The following is a 19,857-nucleotide window of genomic DNA, read 5'->3' as shown; positions in this document are numbered from 1 at the left end:
TCTGGCTAGGGTTAGCCAGATAACTTGACATCAGTATTCAACACGACAAATCTCTTGCTGAATATCTTGAATATGCTGCATATATCTAGATAACTTTACCTGGCTATCTTGAAAACTAACCAGATATATTCTCAATATAGCCGGATAGGTTTAAGGGTATCCGGCTAGGTTTATCTGGCTAAGTTTATCCAGAATGTAGCTGGTGCCTAAACATAAAAGGCTTCTGGGAATTTAGACCTGCTCCCCCACCCTCTTAAAATACTTAAAGGTATTTTGGGCTACTACTCAATCCCCTTCCCAAGCCTTCTAAACCAGCAAAATTAAAAAAAAAAAAAATGCAGATTGTAGTGACCCGAGGCCAACCCCCTTCCCTTCCCAATATTACAAGCAAATTTGCTGAGCCCCTCCTGACCCCCACTCCCTACAACCTTTAGTCCACCATCCCCATGAAATCCCCAAACCCCACCTGTGCCTGCTGTCAGTTTTACTCCCTTCCTGGCCATGGGTCTCGCAGCAACTCTGGATGTGTATTGCTGGCAAGGCTGCTGTGGGAGGCCGTCTCTGACAGCATCCTTGTTTGCTTAGGCTTCCAGCACTGCTGTCAGAGCAACACTGAAAGCAATGAGATGCACCTGGCTGGTGTGTGAGTGCGGGTCCAGGGAGAGGAGGGAGGGGAAGGTGGAGTTGAGATTATAATTAGGTTGAGAGGGCGGGATGAGGCACAGGAAGGGGGCTTGATGAATTTGCATGTAGTATTATGGAGGAAGGGGGGACCAGCTTCAGATTGCTATGATCCTCATCTTTTTTTACAATTTTGGTGGTTAGGGGTGGCAGAAGCATCTACTGCTAGCCCACAGTATTTTTAAGTTTTTTGGTGGAGTAGGGGATGGGCCTGAATGCCCAGGAGTTGTATTTTTAAATATACATAACCAGATGTTTTGTTTTTTTTTCTTTATAACTGCCAGTTCAGTACGAAATTGTATGGATAGATGTACCTTGATAACTTTAGAACTGCTCTGAGGGAGTCCAGCAAAGTTAGGGTATCATTTACAAAGGCACATTAGCCCATTTACCACAAGGTAAATGGCCTAATGCACAGATAATATGCTGTATTTAAAATACTGCATGTTATTCTGCCCTTGACACCGCGAGAATAACGAATAGATTAGCATGCAGATGCATGCTAATCAGCTCATTACTAACCTAATACATTCCAATACAATAGCACGGCTTGCCTCAAACGTTTCAGGCTGCGTTATTTGAATTAAAGTTAGCTACAGATCAAAGGTTGTAACTAACTTCATCTGGTGGGATGTTAGGCACATCCCAGTGCTCCCAGGACCATGATTTATAGTGACCGATCAGCAGTGGCGTACCTAAAGTATTTGGCACCCGGGGCGGATACTTCTTTGGCACCCCTCCCAATATATAATTTTAAAATTTCCTTAACATAGATAAAATATTTCAAAACAGCAGACACATCAAATAACAGCCAATAATTAAAACTAATAAGGATTTTTAAAATCTCCTGCTCTCCATATCTTTCATCATAAGATTGTTGTAGACTGGAGACACGCATGCACACACACACACACACAGTATGCTCCTTCTCTCTCTCACATACACTTCCTATGTGTCTCTCTCATACACATAGACATGTTTCCTCCATCTCTCATACACACACATGCTTCATCTGTGTCACTCTCACATTCTAACACACACACATATACACACACATACATGTTTTCTCTATCTCTCTTTCTCTCATACATGCAGACAAAAACTGAACTGGAAACCATAAGTCAGTTTCTGTCTGCAGATCAGTAATGGAAAAGCAGAAAATTACTATTCCTCAAAAAAATACAATTAAGAAATATAAATCAATCAGAATAGTAAAATAATACTAAAAAATATATACATTTCAAAACAGCTGATTAATAGAATAATAATAATTAGAAGCTCCTGTACACATTTTTTAAAATGTCCTAAACACCTGTAAAATATTTCAGAACAGCAGATATCAAATAATACCCAGTATTCAAAACTGATGATTTTAAAAATCTCCCAGTCTCCATACCTGTCACCATGAGATTGTCGTCAACTGGGGGTACACACACACACACACACACACACACACAAGACACAAACAAAATATGCTCCCTCTGTCTCTCACACACATACATGCTTGGTGAGAGACAGAGGGAGCTTGAGTGTGTGTGTGTGTCTGTGAGAGACAGACATACACATATTTCCTCTGTCTCTCTCTCACACATACATACACACCCGCTTCCTCTGTATCTCTCACAACCGATTCCTGTCTCACATACGCACACACACAAACACACATACACACATTGCTTCTCTCTCAACCCCACCCTCACCCCCGCACACAGGCACCCTTTCACAGGGCCGGTGCATCCCAATTGGCAAATTAGGCAGTTGCCTAGGATGCCAGCCATTAGGGGGCAGCAAAGAGCAACCATGTGGCGCCAAGAGCAAAGCCCATCGCACTCATGGCCGAGAGGAGTAGAGCCTTGGTGGACCACAAGCACCACCTGTGTTTGTGTGTGTGTGAGTGAAAGGGATTGTGTATGTATGAGAGAGCAATGATGTTAGTGAGAGAGAGGGAGAGAGTCTGTATAAGGGTGCGTGTGTGATTGAGATGAGAAACCTAAGTGTGTGTAAGAGAGGGGGCCTGTCTGAGTGAATAAGGTTAGGGCCGGAGCCTAGACCGGGGGAAGGTGGGGCACAAGACAGAAGGTTCACCTAGGGTGCCTACTACCCTTGCACCAGCCCTGCCCTCTCATATATATATATATATATATATATATATATATATATATATATATACACACACGGCACAAGCACACTCACTCTTATATGCACACACAGGTATCCTCTCATACACACACACACATACGCACACACACACCCCTCTCACACACTGGCACTTACTCTCACAGGGCCAGTCTCTTACTTCTTCAGCCGCTGGCTGCACAGCAGGGCCTCTCTTCTTCTGCCTCCAGCTCCGGGAGATGCCGGCTGTACTGCAGGGGCCTTTTCTTCTGCCACTGGCTCCGCTGGTGGGAGTGGAAACCCCGTCAGCATATCACTGCTCCGCACCACTGTGGGACCGCCCTGCTGGTGGCAATGTCACCCCCTCCCCCTGTTGTCACCAGAGGCAGACCGCCTCCCTCGCACCCCCCCCCCTTAGTATGCTACTGTCGATCATCCCAAGTAACCCCCAAGTGTGTCAAAGCCCTTGGGGGTCTCTGGGCACCCCCTGTCCTGCCCCTACCACCCCTGGAGGCAGCCGAAATAGCAGAAATACATTTTTAAATTTAAGACCTGCCCAAGTGCAGGTTCTCCCCCCCCCCCCCCCAACTCCACAACCCCTACCCTTTGAGGTAAAAATATCCCTAACAAAGTACAAACCAGAACAGTATCATAGAAATCTATATCAATTATTTAAAATATTAAACTATTGGAACACCAACCAGAGATATATCTTTCTGACAATATTTTATTAGCAATACCCTCATTACATTATAAATTCCATAAAGAAGATCTCATAAAAGACATTTAATATATCTAAAGGCCATTTCCTAAAAAAACACTCTCAAAACAACACTCATAGATACTCTCCAACCTCCACACAATCCTCATTCACCATCATTCATTAAGTACAAAATATCATTAAATATATCTCTACTTTTCTTTAAATCCATTTTTTATCTCTGATTTTCTTTAAGTCCAAAATACAGAGCTACAAATGCTCTGTTAACCTTCTCAGTAACCAAAGTAAAAGTAGCAGTCACATAATGTTATTAACTCGTGCAACAGCAAATCTTCCCATTATCTTCAAGACCAATAATAAATGGCAAACAGCAGCTTTTACTTCACTTGTGGAGTTCCATCCAGAAATACAATATGTGTTTGTTACACATAAGTCGTCATTCGACTTGAAGATGCAACACTTTTAGTCTTGAAAAATCATCACAAACGTTGCTGAATTCTTCCAGTATCCCTTCCTGAAGATCGGCTCCCTCACCTTAGCCCACCCTCCTGATCCCCTTGGACTTATCAAACAAGCTCTGGTGGTCTAGTGGGGGCCCTAAATGCCCCCTAGGCTCTGGACCCATCAGTGCCAGTTTTCTAAAATGAATCATGCCAGCAGCCCCAGCACGCGATAGGTCAAAGGCAAGCTACCAGGCAAGCTGGTACCATTTTGGAAGATGGCTGCTGATGGGTCTGGAGCCTAAGGAGGGTGCTCCAGGGCCCCCCTGTAGCCCACCATGGCTTGTTTGGTATGTCCAAACAAGAGGTAGGCTTGGGTGTGAAGTGAGGGGGGTCCGGCCTCCATGGGGGCTATTTTTGTTAAAAATGGGAGAGATTGGGAGTTGGGGTGAGGCCTACATCTGGGAGGGGTCTTAATTAATCATTTTATTTTTGCTACTTCAGCTGCCTCCGGGGGGGGGGGGTATGGAATCTCTGTAGATGCTTGGGGTCTTTTAGACACTTGGAGGGTTGTTGTTAGGATTGATCTGGGGCTCCAGAGTCCCAGGGCCTCAAAAGATTTAGGGCCTTGTAATGCCATGGTATTTACCCAACAGTAAAATACCAGAGGATTTACAAGGCAGCAAAGCAGAGAACTGCCAGTTAGTAAGTTCTGCTGTATTTTCCCCTTTGGGAAAAATACCATGGCTTTGTAAATGAGGCCCTTAGCCAGATAACTCTGAATATCAGCTAAGTTAGCTGCATAACCTTGCTCTGCCCTGTAACACCCCCATACTTCTTCTTTTCTATCCAGCAAAGTTTTAACTAGATAATGACTCAAACAGCTAAACTTTGGCTAGTCAGTGTGGGGACATTTTTAAACCATAGGCTTGTCAGCTTAAGTCTCGGACTTAGCCGAACAAATTCTTTTGAATATTGACCTTTTAGTCATTGTCATATTTATTTCTAGTTTTCAACTTGCAACAAACTTGATAAATGTTCTGTGTAATATTTGCAGCAAAATACATGATACTTAGGGCCAGATTTTATAACATGTGCACGGGCAACCCGGCGTGCACAAATCTACGCCCGATTTTATAACATGCGCGCGCAGCCGCGCGCATGTTATAAAATCTAGGGTCGGCGCGCAAGTGCACACTTGTGCACTTGCGCGCCGAGCCCTAGGGGAGCCCCGATGGCTTTTCCTGTTCCCTCCGAGACCGCTCCAAAATCGGAGCGGCTTTGGAAGGAACTTTCCTTCAGCCCCCCCCACCTTCACCTCCCTTCCCCTACCTAACCCGCCCCCCAACCCTATCTAAAAAAAAACCCTCACCTTTGTTCACAAAGTAGCACCTGCCTCGGTCCCGCCCCCGTCCTGCTCATTTTGTCAAGCCCCGGGACATACGCGCGTCCCGGGGCTTGCACGCATTGCTGAGTCTATGCAAAATAGGCTCGGCGCACACAGGAGGCTTTTAAAAGGGTTACGCGCATATATTACGCATGGAACTCTGGAACAGACTGGAACACGAGCCAGTTGCGAGTAAGGCTGGAACAGACTGGAATAGACAGAACAGCTAGGACAGGACAAGGATAGGAAAAAACAGAACAAGCAACACAAAAGCTGATGACAACAGACTAGAAAGCAGGCCTGAGAAGGCCATCAGGCAGGAATATAGCAGAAGGCCTGATAGGCCACAGAACAAGTCAAGGGCAGAATGCCTGAGAAGGCCACAGGGAAAAGCAAAGGCAGAAGTCCTGGGAAAGCCACAGACAAAGCAAAGACAAAAAGCCTGGGAAGGCCAAAGCAGGTAAGAGCCAAGCAAAGAGCTAGTAAGATCAATGACAAGGTAGTGAGCAAAGTCAGAGGCAGGATTAAATAGTCACAGCCCTGGCGAGTCATAGAATCATGGAGACTATGACTGGAGCAAGAGTAGAAGCAGCTCTACAGGGACCTCTGGTGGTTGGGAGGCTATATAACAGGCAACATTACAAAAAATACAAGCAATACATATATGAATGCATTGAAAAAGTGTACTTTTCCTATTTTAAAAATATATGTGTATATATTTTACACTTGAAAGTAAAGTAGGACTTGTTTGCTTAAGTCCTGATTCATGCGAGCAAGTTGGCCAATTGTAAAACGTGCATATAATTGAAATTATCCAGTTTTCCAGTTAGTTCACTAGTTCACCCAGTCCTTCTTCAGGTGTTCGAGACATTCCTGGTTCTTCAGCCTGAACTCCCACCAGTTCACCTAGATCTCCCATCCAGTTAGTTCTATATTTTTAAAATGTTTAATATCATACCAGATAATTGGCAAGTATAAAAATATATGAGTAAGTAGGCAAATATATGTGCATATCCCAAAATGCCAGGGCCCCTTTCCTAAAATATAAAGGGATTGGCAAGTTCAAAATATGCAATTGTATTACATGCTTTTGCTTTTTCTGACTAGAACTTGATGCTATTATTACATTACTTGTTTGTTTATACTTGTTACTAGGCACTGGCCATCCCACAACAAACAATACCTTCAGCCTTGGCAACACAAGTAACTAAGGAGACAGCCAATGGGAATGCAGAACTATACCTCTAGCTAAGGAACTTCTCCCTTGATGGACACTTTTTAACTTATCGGAAACATTTTCAGTTAGTACGCGCTAACATTCAATTAGCGTGCAAAGCCCTGTTAGGGTGAACTAACACGAAATACCAAATTTTATGAAATTTCAGCATTTTTTTACTTAATTTTGCAGGGCTCCCGAAACAAAACAAAATAGACAATTTCATTGCAATTGTCCTTCATTTAAAACAATTGACATAGAGCCAAGTATGATGCAAATTCTGCAGAAAATAAATGTCATTATGGAATCTGTATGAATAGAAATTCCAAGCATGAATGTGAGGAGTATAGCAGTGGGGGTTTACTATTATCCACCCTATCAAGATGGAAAAATTGAATGGGAAATGCTAACAGATATTTAACAGGCCCCGCCCTGCCCCACCCCTTTAGTAAAGCCCCGGGACTTACATGCATCCTGGGGCTTTACACGCGTCGCCGGGCCATTTTAAAATAGACCCGGCCCGCGTAACCCTTTGAAAATCTGGCCCTGCTTTCTATGATTTATTTTAAATCTGATGATGTTTACTTTCATGATTTTATAAATTTCTATCATGTTCCCTCTTAGCAGTCTCTTTTCCCTAATCTATGCAGCCTCTTATCATAGGGGAGCCATTCCATCCCCTTTATCATTTTTCTTGCTTTCCTTTGTACCTTTTCTAGTTCTGCTATGTCTTTTTTGATATGGGGAGATGAGAAATGCATACAATTCTCCAGGTGTGGTTGTACCATCAGTCAATAATATTCTGTTTTATTTTATGACTGCCACTATAAACTAGGGATATGCAAAGGAAACATTTTTGTTTTGGTTCATCTATTTGTTTTGTAGGATACCTCAGTTCATTAGTTTTAAACAAAAAATGTTTACTTCCCCCATTATTATCAATGGAGGAAGCAATGCAGCCTATTTTGGGCTCCCAAATTGGAATTTTCTAATCATTTCTAATGAAATATTAGTAGACATCATCAGAAGGCAGAAGGCATGCCAAGATGTTATCAACATGGCACAAAAAATGGCATGAAGACTCCAAGAACCTGTAATGGGGCAAACTGATTCCAGCAGTGGCAGGAGTTCTCCAAGGCACCATCAGAGAATTAAAACAGCAGAAAGACTGGCCAGATCACCCAAGGCTGCAAAAGTGTGGCAAAGGGCACCAACAACAGTGGCATGAACCTACCCTCCCCCAAGGTTATGTAGGGAGATATCTCATGTTTAGCCACCGAAAGCACCCAATATGAATCATAATAGCCAAGAAGTAAGTGGACCAGTATATTGACAGGCCAAAACACTGTTACAGCTAAAGAAAAGACACTTTGCCCAGAAGGGAACTTAAAACTAGAATTGAAGGATGCTTATCATGATCTGCCTGTTTGTAAGCTCCTGTGTAAATAAAGCCAAGGCAGCAATATAAGCTCATAAGCAGAAGTCACGGACCAGCCAAGAGAAGTCCAGATGTCAGAGGGACCCCACCCCCACCCATGGATGAAGGAGAAACATTCTGAAATGGAGAAAACACTGATGCTGGCATACAGCCTTGGTCCAGTCATGGCAGGACCCCGCCCCCCCCCCCCCCAAGAAAAAGGAAGGGGGAAAAGACCTGAAATGTGGCAAAGACCCTCCACCAACTACATGATTATATACAAGCTTATGAATATTTATCAGCTGGGAAGTATAAATATGGGGGGAAAATGAGAAAGGGAGCAGACTCAAAGCAGGCCAGCACCCTCTGCTATCGAGAAGGGAGAAGACGAGGCATGGCCAGAAGACAAGAGAGAGGAGGTGGCCTGTCCTGGGCTCAGAGGGTGATGCGGAGTCTGAGGTGGTGAAGAGCTGAGAGCAGCCCAGCAAGTCTGCCAGTACCAGACCCAGAAGCAATCCTCCTTCCCAAACGGTTCTGAAGACCTCCAGCCAGAGCTTGATTCAGAGGTAAACAGAAGGAAATCACCTGAAATTGGGACCGGGGGTAAGTAAGTTAGCCATAAGTATTAATATATTAGGCAGGCTAAGGTTTATGGCATGTTTGAAACCATCTATGGTATAGAACCTTCTTTAGGGTAAACTGGTGCTTAGTAGCCAGGATGTTAGAGATATGTATTGTTATCTTCTAAATGATAATTCTGCCAAATATAATAAATAAAAGTCTAACTCTGTGGAGAACATATTGTCTCTTCCTGAGCTTAGGATCATAAAGTGAAGTGGGAGGAGAACTGGAAGAGTCCTGTAGCAGACAGGTTCCTGTACCCCTAAACTTACTCACAATTATATGAGAGGGACAAAATGGCACCAAGTGTGGCATAAATAAATCACAGCACTGTAAAGGGAGAATAAAGCATCAAAAGAGGCAGGAACCACACCCAAGGTAGTGATAGTGAAATCAACTGAAAGGATAGCAAGAATATCCCAAAGCATCATGAGAGGCACAAAACAGCTGTTCAGAGTAGCAAGAACACCTCTAAGCTCCAAATGAGGGAAAAAGGGAACCATTCAAATCGGTGCAAAGTTCTAGGCAGGGAGAAGCCAGTGGAAATCCCTGGAGGAGGCCTAATGTGATTTCTGAAGGAGCTGGCTGTTCAAGCTTGGAGTTAGTCTTCATTGGAAGCTAAGATGCAACTGACTAGAGGCATCAAAGGCTCTTTAGCCACTAAGCTTCTGATTCAGGGAATCCTGGACATGATTTTTCTTATGAATCAAATTTTTGCAAATACTACCTTCATTATCTTAGAAGCAGTAATCATGGAGGAGTGTAGTCCTGGTGGATCTAGTTGTTTCACTTCTGCAGCCCTTAACTTTTAATGTGTTATAATCCATCAAAAATGAAATACTGGATGAGACCAATAATAGCAAGAATTATATAGGAACAGATTTTGAAGAAAATGTCAAAGAGGGCATGAAACCATTAAAGAAACTGGGTTTCAGTCCTATGAAAAGCATCAGATAGCCAGGGAAGACCAAGAGTCAGAAAATATGGTAGTGGAAGGACCCTCATAGACAGTTATAGCACTGGAGGAAGTACCCTAAGGAACCAAGACTGGCTTGGAGCAGCATTGGCAGTAGTGGAGGTGGCAGTTATTTAAAACTGAAATAGTAGAAGCAGAGCAAAACAGTGAGAAGAGTAGCTATAAAACCTCAAAGGTGTACCTGAAGGGCTGAAGCAGAAGAAGAATTGTATCAAAAGCCTGAGGAGTGGTGCAGCAAACATGCAAAGGCACCATATGTCAAGGACAAGAGTAAGAGTCAACATGTACCATAGTAGTAGGGAATTCGGACAGAAGATCAAAGACAGCTGGATTGTGGGATGCTTGTCTCAGTTGGAGAAATGTGGTTGATCCTACCAATAGCATTTACTTCTATTAAGCTGTAAAGATCGACGGTACATGGAAAGGCATGAAAGGTCCAAGGAGTGGTACAGCAGGCATGCAAAGCAATGGATTTGGACAAAAGCTTGAAGACGGCCAGAGTAGGGGATGCCTGTTTCAGTAGGAGTAATGTGGTTGATCCTTTCAAACTGAAAAGATTGAGCGTACACATGGCCAGTACAATGAAACAGCAAATAGCTCATTAAATCAGTTATGATTCTAACTGGTACTTGTATAACTTTAGTGATAGTAGATCTAATACATGCCAGTGAGCACTGACCTATAAGACATAGTACTGAAAATTGCAAACAGCGTAAAGTATCAAAGCCCTCAAGGCATACAATGTGGGGAAATGCAAACAGCTCAAAGGTATCTAAACCACCAAGATATGGAGTGACGTGAATTACAAATAGCAAAAAAGAGTATAAACTCACAAGGTGTATATTGCGGTCCATCACAAACAGAGCAAAGGTATCTAAAACACCAAGATGTGGTCCATTGCAAACGCACAAAGATGTTTAAACCACCAAGGGGTGGAGGACAGTGAATTGCAAAGAGCAAAAGATTGGCTAAACTGCAGAGGTATGGAGTGTGGTAAATCACAAACTGTGCAAAGGTCTAGACAGGCCTTGACAGCAAGAGAGAAAACCATAAAAGAAGCAGAATGGGAGGAGAAACGTGTATTTGTTTTCTATTTTCACATTATTTTTTCTGGGAACAAGACACACTCATATAACCAACAAACAAAAAGTGTGGGTGAACTATGCTGGGATGGTAGAGGGGTAGGACAAACTGAAGAATAATAAGAGATGAGGTGGGAGGAGAAACTTGAACTTTTTTCCATATATTTTCTGGGGAAAATACACCCCGTTATAACCAACAAACAAACAAAATGGGAGAACCAGGTAGAGATCCAACAAGCTAACAAAGTAACTAAAACTCCCATTCTGCTACATCATAGGCAAGGCAGGTAGGCATATTAACAGCATATCCCCAAGATGGTATATTGAGGGCAAGTCAGGTAGGCAGATTAGCAGAAAGACCCACATGGTGGTATGTCAGGGTAGGTAGGCAGAGTAGCAGTAAGAACCTAAGGTAGTTTATTGGGGCACTGCAGGTAGGCAGAACAGTAACAGAATCCTAAGAGGCCAAGATACATTGGAATATGTTCATTTTAAAATACACCAACCACACGTAAGTATGCTCCTAATTATAAGAGGTTACTTGAGAAAAGCTAGCGTGCATGTCTTCCATAGGACTTTGTCGACTTTAAGCTTGTACGTAAGTGGATTTTAAAACATACTCGCACGAGGGACATTCTCAGTGTTTCCAATTAGTCCACTAGTTTGTTCAGGTAATATTGAGGTCTTCCAGGCCCCTCTGGTTCTTCATTTTGCATGCCCCCCAATTGATCCAGACCGTTCACCCTGTCCTATGAGCCCTAAAACTCAAGATCTACAGGTTTGCTTCTCATCAGGACCAGCAGTAAAGTTATGTGGCTAACAAGCGTATGTGCACTGTGGTATCTGATTTTAAAATACAGAATTACGTGTGTTAAGTGTTGGCCCTACCTCAGAATGCCCATGCCCCACCCCTTTTCCGCCCTCATATTTCACAAATACACAAATACATACTTGGTAATTTCTGGCTTTTTAAAATCTGTGTTCCTTGCACATGGCCCACATACGTGTGTACGTGGGCATTTTTTCATGATCAATGCTTTTAAAATTGACCTCATAATGTGGTAATTCTGGGGCATGGAATACAGGAAGAGCGGTACCAAGACCCCTAAAGTGGTGCACCTGCAGCATGGCAGGGAAGCAGAGCAGTAACAAGATGTCTAAGGAGGTCCACCTGGGGCATGGAAGGTGGGCATGGTGCGGAAAGACACTTATGGTGGTGTATCAGGGGCATGACTGGTAGGCAGAGCAATGGTAAGACCACCTAAGGTAGTACATCTGGGGTATGACAAGTAAGCAGAGTAGCAGAAAGATCCCTAAGACGATATATCTGAAGCATGGCTGGTAGGCATATGGCAGTAAGACCTTGTCATATGCTGCTTTCCAGGGTCCTCCGTCTTTGGCATAGATCCCCTCTGAAAAACATTGGAGACTACCAAACAGAGTGCGTTCTAACTTAAAAAGAGAAAAAAAGAAAATACACCAGAATTCTACTCCACTGTTTGGGATAGAGGCTTGATACTCTTAGGGGCGGATTTTAAAAGCCCTGCTCGCGTAAATCCGCCCGGATTTACGCGAGCAGGGCCTTGCGCACAGGCGCGCCTATTTTCCATAGGCCGCCGGCGCGCGCAGAGCCCCGGGATGCGCGTAGGTCCCGGGGTTTTTCGAAGGGGGCGTGTCCGGGGCGGGGCCGAATGACGTGACGTTTTGGGGGTGGGACACGACGTTTCGGGGGCGGGCCCGGGGGCATGGTTTCGGGCCGGGGTGTTCCGGGGGCGTGGCCGCGCCCTCCGGAACCGCCCCCGGGTCGGGTCTCGGTGCGCCAGCAGCTGCGCTGGCGCGCGTGGATTTACGTCTCCCTCCGGGAGGCGTAAATCCGTGGATAAAGGTGGGGGGGGGGTTTAGATAGGGCCGGGGGGGTGGGTTAGGTAGGGGAAGGGAGGGGCTGATGAGGGGAGGGCGAAAGAGAGTTCCCTCCGAGGCCGCTCCGATTTCGGAGCGGCCTCGGAGGGAACGGAGACAGGCTGCGTGGCTCGGCGCGCGCCGGCTGCCCAAAACCGGCAGCATTGCGCACGCCGATCCAGGATTTTAGAAGATACGCGCGGCTACGCGCGTATCTTCTAAAATCCAGCGTACTTTTGTTTGCGCCTGTTGCGCGAACAAAAGTACGCGAACGCGCTTTTTTTAAAAATCTACCCCTTATTGTTCGCTTCAGCTAGGCACCACTTGATTCAGCAACTTAAACTCTAAAAGCAAAGTAACAGTTATGATAAATTAATACCAGTGTTCCAGCTTTGGGGCTTTGCTCTGGTCACTTGCACTTCACTTTATGTATGCTCAACCTGCTTCTGCAGCATTTGAAGCAATTAAGGCAAATTCATAAAAGTGTCCCAGCTTCATGGCTTTGCACTGGGCCCTTGCACTTAATTTTATTAAGCACAACCTGCTTCTGCAGTATTTAAAGCAATTAAGGTGAATTCATAACAGCATCTCAGTTTTGGGGCTTTGCTCTGGCCCCTTGAACTAGACATTATGTAAGCACAACCTGCTTCTGTAGGGTTTAAACTTTTAGATTCAAAGCAGCAATTAATGAAAATTAACAACAGTATTACAGCTTGGGGCTTTGCAGTCACACTTTCTAGTAGAAGGACTCCTATTCAGTCTCCATGGGATTTGTTTCTATTTCCACTGGCATATCCCCTGAGCTTTAACTCCCTTTGGCTTCCACCAGCTCCTCTACCTCCCATCAGCTTTGACTCCTCTCACCCCCTCTATTTGGGTCCTTCTTCTTTTACCCCTCGGTCATCCTCTTATCTATCAGGTGGTTTCCTTGAGGCCCAGGCCCCTTGAGCTTCTGTCCTCCCTGCTTCCCACCAGTGTGTGTCTCAGAGGGAACCTGGGAAATTTAGTTTTGTGAAGGTTTTTTTTTTTTATTCTGAATTTTCTGTCCTTTTGCCTGGATCTCGTGGGGTTATTTTGGTCTTACTTTGATTAATAGGGCCAGGAGAATTTGTTCCATCTTCTCCACAGACCCTAAAATGGTATATCAGAGGCAAGGCAGACCTTCAAGGTTTTTTCCGTAGTCTGGCTAATTGCATGGAAATTATGCAAACCAAAGCAAATGCAATTTTTCCATCAACTCTGGCGCCAGCCTTGAGCGATGACAGCTCTTGATGTTGCCTGCCAATGAGAAGAAAGGTTTACTGGGCCCACTGATTAACTTTGGCTGAGTAACTTTGGCTACGTTTGGCCAGCTTGCAGACTTATGTGCCCAATATGCTAGCACATCTGTGCCCATCTTCTTGATAGGCTCTGTGAGATAGCATGTTACAAACATTTGTGACATACTGCTAAAGGCTTTAGCTAATGGCCTGTTTTATGAAAGACGATTCTTTGTGGGCAACGTTGTTTTGGCAAATTGAAGTGGAGGAGGAAATGGTAGCTGACAGGGTGCTGCTCTTGCTTACACTGCTCTCTGAGGTGGCCACTCTTTTCCACTGTGCCTCTGCCTATGCCCCTGTTCAGACATCTTATCTAATAGCATTTCCTTCATGTATGTGAGATGCTGTAACAGGAGGGCAAAACGCCATTTCTCTCTTGCATCACAAAGTATAGCAAGCATGTATGTATTGTTTTATTGCAGAGGTTTCAGTCTTTCTTGCACCAGCTGCTGCAAGGAGTCTACAAACTGCAGCATCTCTGCTTCCATTTGCTCTTACTGTGTGGAAGACCCTGCCCAGGGTGGCCCTTCTGGACCATAGATCCTGTGTGGCATCCTTGAAGGACTTCAAGATTTCCGTCAGCTGCTTCATCACTACCCAATCATGATGCCCTGGGGGCATTCCACACCTACCTCTGTTTCCAGAGGCAAATCACGCAGGGGTGCCTGCTGTTCCATTAATGTCATATAGGTGGAATTCCAGCAGGTTTAAACATCTTGTGAGGCATCCCAAATTCTCACTGCTTCTCATTGAGAAGCTGCCCTCCCTTCACACTTCGATGGAAATAACCTGTTATTTTCCTTCACCTCACTATCAGGTCCTTCAGGAATAGATTCTCATGGTCCTTGGGCTCCATCCCCAGGACATTCCTCACTGCCAGGCACAGCAAATGTGCAAAGCACATGGATACCCTGAAAGCCCCGATCTTCTATTGCCTTTACCATATTTGTACCATTCTCTGTCACAAATAAACCAGACTCAGCATTCTTGCCTCTTTGGTATAATTGCCAACACTTCAGCATTTTTCTTATAGCTGATAGAATATTACACGAAGTATGACAGCTATCATCAATTAGGTGTGCAGCAAATCCCACCTATACCCTGTTGCTTGGTCCCCCATAGAGCTGCTGCCTGCCCCTGCATCAACCAGGTCCCACCAGTATGCTGTCAGGGAGAGGTAAATATATAGCACTACTGACAGTCCAGATGTCACTGGTTAAATGCACGCTACACCCCTCTGCCTTAGCCAGCTGCACCTGTATGCATCTATGGCACTTGTGTAGAGGTGGGGTGACCTATATATTAAATGCAGTCCTGGAGGGGACTTTGTAATTGGGGCTAACACATCAGATGCTTAAAGCCCACATTCTCCAGTTCCTACAGGGGCTAGTCGTTTAGGGCAATAACTTCCCCAATGCTCCTTGTTACTACTTTAGATGTTGCATGCCTTTTGCTCTGGGACGATGCTATGGAACACTATCATTGTTCCTCTATAATTGTTTATCGCTAGGGATGTGCATTCGTTTGCGACAAAATAGAAAATATAGATGATATTTCCTATTTCGTCGTGTTTCGGGGGTTGCCTAAATGATAGGAAAACCCACGAAATTTTGTGTAGTTTTCTTATCATTTTTTTTTGGGGGGGGAGAAAGGGCACATAAAAAAAAAACCAAACCCACCCCAACCCTTCAAATTTCATTAATTGCCACCCTCCCAACCCCCCAAGACTTACCAAAAGTCCCTGGAGGTCCAGGGGGGTCCCGGGAGCAATTTCCCCCTCTCGGGCAGTTGGCTGCCACTAATCAAAATGGTGCTGATGGCCCTTTGCCCTTACCATGTGACAGGGGCCGGCCAATGGCACCGATAGCCCCTGTCACATGGTCGGAGCAATGGATGGCCCGTGGCATTTTTTAAGATGGCGCTGGCCATCCATTGCTCTTACTATATGACATATATATATATATATATATATATATATATATATATATGTTCATACACATTCATATATGTGTATGTCTCTCTCTCTCTCTCTCTCTCTATATATATATATATCCTACCTAATAAACGAAGGATGACCGACGTGCCGCAAATGCACAGTAGAGACCAGCTCTACCGCGCATGTACGGGCGAGCACGTCGGTCTGAGCCAGAAAAAAAGAAAAAAAATGGCGGCGTCCAGTGGCAGCGGCGTCCAGTGGCAGCGGCGGCGTCGGGAGGCAGCGGCGGCGTTGAGTGGCAGCAGCGGCGGCGTCCGGTGGTAGCGGTGGCGGCGGGCGGCAGCGGCGGCAGCGAGGGAGGAGAGAGAGAGGGAGGGACTGACAGAGAGAGGGAGGGACTGAGTGAGAGGGGAGGAGAGAGAGGGAGTGGGACTGAGTGAGAGGGAGGGAGTGGGACTGAGTGAGGGGGGGACTGAGGGAGGGAGGGAGGGAGTGGGACTGAGAGAGAGGGAGTGGGACTGTGGGGGAGGGGGAGGGAGTGGGACTGAGGGAGAGTGAGTGGGACTGAGTGTGAGTGAGAGGGAGGGAGAGAGGGGGGGAGGGAGTGAGTGAGACTGAGTGGGAGGGAGGGACTGAGTGAGAGGAGAGGGAGGAGTGAGAGGGAGGGAGGTAGGGGGTGGTGAAGAGTGAGGGGAGAGAGAATGAGGGGGAGGTGAGAGACAGAGGCATGTAGCCCGTTTTAACGGGCTTAACGGCTTGTATATATATATATCCTTTAACACAGTGAAACTGCTAAGTACTACCCTGTGCAAGGTATTTAGAAATAGGAACATAGAAATGAAAGAATTCCATCCCTATCGAACAGCTCAGCACAGGAGACTACCCAGTCATAGTGAACATGCCACCTGCTGAGCAGGAAGACAGCCCTGCTAACCTGGCTGTTACTCCTCGTCACCCCTCTTGTCCTTAAATCTTTTTGAGTGAACTTGAAAGAGGGAGTGATTTTGGACCAAATCAGAATTTTTATTTATTTATTTATTTATTGTTTTTGTTATACCGAGTTTCATGACAGGCATCACATCAACCCGGTTTACAATTAACAAAGTGTGTAAAACATAACATAACGTAAAACAATGTTCTCAAAAAGAACCTTGAACTTTAAATATCGTGAATCAGATATAGGAATTGAGAAAGTTACAATAAATCAGGGAAATCAACTTGGAGCTGGAAAAGGGGAGAGATTGCACAGAGCAATATTAACATTTCAGTCTATTAATGTAATAGAGTAGCATAGTAAGTAAATAAGAATATGTGAGAAACTGTGGCAATACCTCACTATGGAACGGAACATAAATAACCAAATGCATAAATACGACAGTGTTATGATAAAAGTTCAGCAGGTATTGATGATTGTCAATTTAAGGTTGATTGAATTGTATTTGGTCCAGTTATTGGATAAGAGTTTGTGCTATTTAATGGAGGAATTATTCAAGGCTTGGAAATGCTTTTTTGAAAAGCCAAGTTTTTAGTCTTTTCCTAAATGTTAGAGAGCATGGCTCCTGTCTCAAATCTGGTGGGATAGAGTTCCAGAGAGTTGGACCTGCTGAAGAGAAGGCTCTGAGACTCAATGATTTATGTTGGTAGGTTTTGGCCTTTGGTATTTGGAGTGACTCTTTGTAGCATTCCCTGATGGGTCTGGCGGAAGTGTATTTTTTAAGAGGTATTTGTAGGTCGAGGTGCGTGTTTTGGTTGATAGTTTTGTATATGATGTTAATGGTTTTATACATGATTCTATAGTGGATCGGTAGCCAATGGAGGTTTTTGAGGATAGGTGAAATGTGGTCCATTTTCCTGGAGTTTGTGAGGACTCTGGCTGCAGAGTTCTGGACCATTTGTAGAGGTTTGGTATAGGAAGCTGGGAGGCCTAGTAGTAATGAGTTGCAATAATCTAATTTGGAAAAGATTATTGCTTGCAAAATTGTTCTAAAGTCTTGGGCGTGAAAAAGTGGTTTAATTCTTTTCAGGATATGTAATTTGTAGAAGCAGTCCTTGGTGGTTTGGTTAATGAAAGGTTTGAGGTTGAGTCGATTGTCCAGGATGGCTCCTAAATCTCTTACGTGGGCTGTTTGAAGGAGTGTGGGTGGTTTTGGGTGTGTATTTTTGTTTTCCGGTGATATGAGCAGGAATTCTGTTTTAGAAGCATTAAGTACCAGGTTTAGACTGGTGAGGAGAAGTTTAATTTCTACTAAGCAACTGTCCCAGTATTCCATTGTTTTAGATATTGATTCTTCTATGGGGATCACGATCTGTACGTCGTCTGCGAAAAGGAAGTGTTTCAGGCTTAGTTTTGTAAGAAGTTGACAAAGTGGTAGGAGGTAGATATTGAATAGCGTGGGTGAAAGTGAAGAACCCTGCGGCACCCCTCTATTAGAATGGTGGTATTGGGATTCTTTATTGTGGATTTTGACTCTATATCTTCTATTTTCAAGGAATGTTTTGAACCAGTTTAGTGTGGCACCTGTTAAACCAATGTTTGCCAGCTGTTTTAGAAGGAGGGTGTGGCTGACGGTGTCGAATGCCGCCGAAAAGTCAAGGAGGATTAGTAAATATGCTTGGCCTTTGTCAATTCCAGAGAGGAGGAAGTCCGTGAGTGAGAGTAGTAGCGTTTCAGTGCTTGCGGCTTTGCGAAAACCATATTGGTTTGGGGAAAGAATACTGTTGTCCTCTAGGTAATTGGATAGTTGGGTGTTTACCAATTTTTCCATGATTTTCGCTATGAATGGGAGGTTGGAAATAGGGCGGAAGTTGTTGGGATCGCTTGCATTTAGATTTGGTTTTTTTAACAGTGGCTTGATTGAGGCAGTTTTTAGGTCATCAGGGTAGATACCATGTGATAGAGAGCAGTTTATGATATCTGCTAAGGTTTTTGCTATTGTGTCCGGGATGAGAAGGAGCATTTTGGATGGAATTTGATCAAATGGGTGAGATGATGGTTTCATTCTTTTTAACACCGTTTGTATCTCTGTGATTGTGATGTGTTCGAAGGCAATAAACTGGATCTCTTTGTTTTGGGGGAAGTATGTGTTATCTGGAGAAGTAGTGATTGGAGTTAGCTGATTGAGGAGATCCGATATTTTTTTGTTGAAATGGAGAGCCAGTTCGTCTGCTTTAGTCTGGGCTTGTTCGGGTGGAATATCTGGAGTGATCGGTTTAGTGAGGCTGGAGACGAAGGTGAATAGAGCTTTTGAGTCAAAGATGAGATGATGAACTTTTCGGGCATAGTAGTCTCTTTTGGTTTTTAACGTGGTACTTTTGTATAGATGGAGTGATCGTTTGTAGTCAGAGAGTGTGGCCGGAGAAGGGGCTTTACGCCATTTTCTCTCTTTTTGCCGAAGTAGTTGTTTGAGCTTTCGTAGTTCATCGTTAAACCAGGGTTGTCGTTTGGATGCATTGGAAGACCTTGTTTTGGTTGTCAGTGGGCAGAGAGAGAATAGATTTGGGCATCCATGAAGCAATGAGTGCCAAGTCATACATGATAGTTTTTGACAAATGTTGGCAGGTGGGGCATTTCCCTATGTCATTGCCTTCAAGATGGATGATCAGGGCATTTGGATAATCAGAGGGACATGTTAGGTTAACCAACAGCAGACATAGAAGTGGTATGAGTTCTGTCCACTGCATGCCCAGCTTTCTAAGCCACCATATTTTTAAGTATGCCATCTCGTGCCCCCAGCATTCTCGAAGTGTAGTGGACAGCACTGCCTCTTCAGCCCTGACTATGAAGGAGTGACTCAGAAACCAAGTGAACCGCAATGTCCCAGAAATGCCTGCAAAATATCAGTGTCAGTATAGATAGCATTAAAAGCACATGCATCCTGGAATCCCGTCCTCACACCATATGCAGAAGATGTAAGTGTCTTATCGCCATCTTCCGAAGCATTGACTTGCCCTAACTAGGAACCCCAAGGCAGCAGCACAACTGGCGGCACCAGTCTGAAGGAATGGGTACCATTGTGGTGTTACTGGAGGCCTACTACCATGAAAATT

At 44.5% G+C, this 19,857-nt stretch overlaps 1 protein-coding gene across 1 annotated transcript in view; it reads left to right on the top strand.

The window, feature by feature from the left end:
• Window positions 1–19,857, top strand: part of DPP10 (dipeptidyl peptidase like 10) — a 1,181,383-nt gene that overhangs the window by 1,118,342 nt on the left and 43,184 nt on the right. The window lies entirely within an intron of this gene.

This window comes from Rhinatrema bivittatum, chromosome 6 (genome assembly GCF_901001135.1).
Source record: "Rhinatrema bivittatum chromosome 6, aRhiBiv1.1, whole genome shotgun sequence".
Lineage (NCBI taxonomy): Eukaryota > Metazoa > Chordata > Amphibia > Gymnophiona > Rhinatrematidae > Rhinatrema > Rhinatrema bivittatum.
This window is presented reverse-complemented; position numbering and strand designations above follow the sequence as displayed.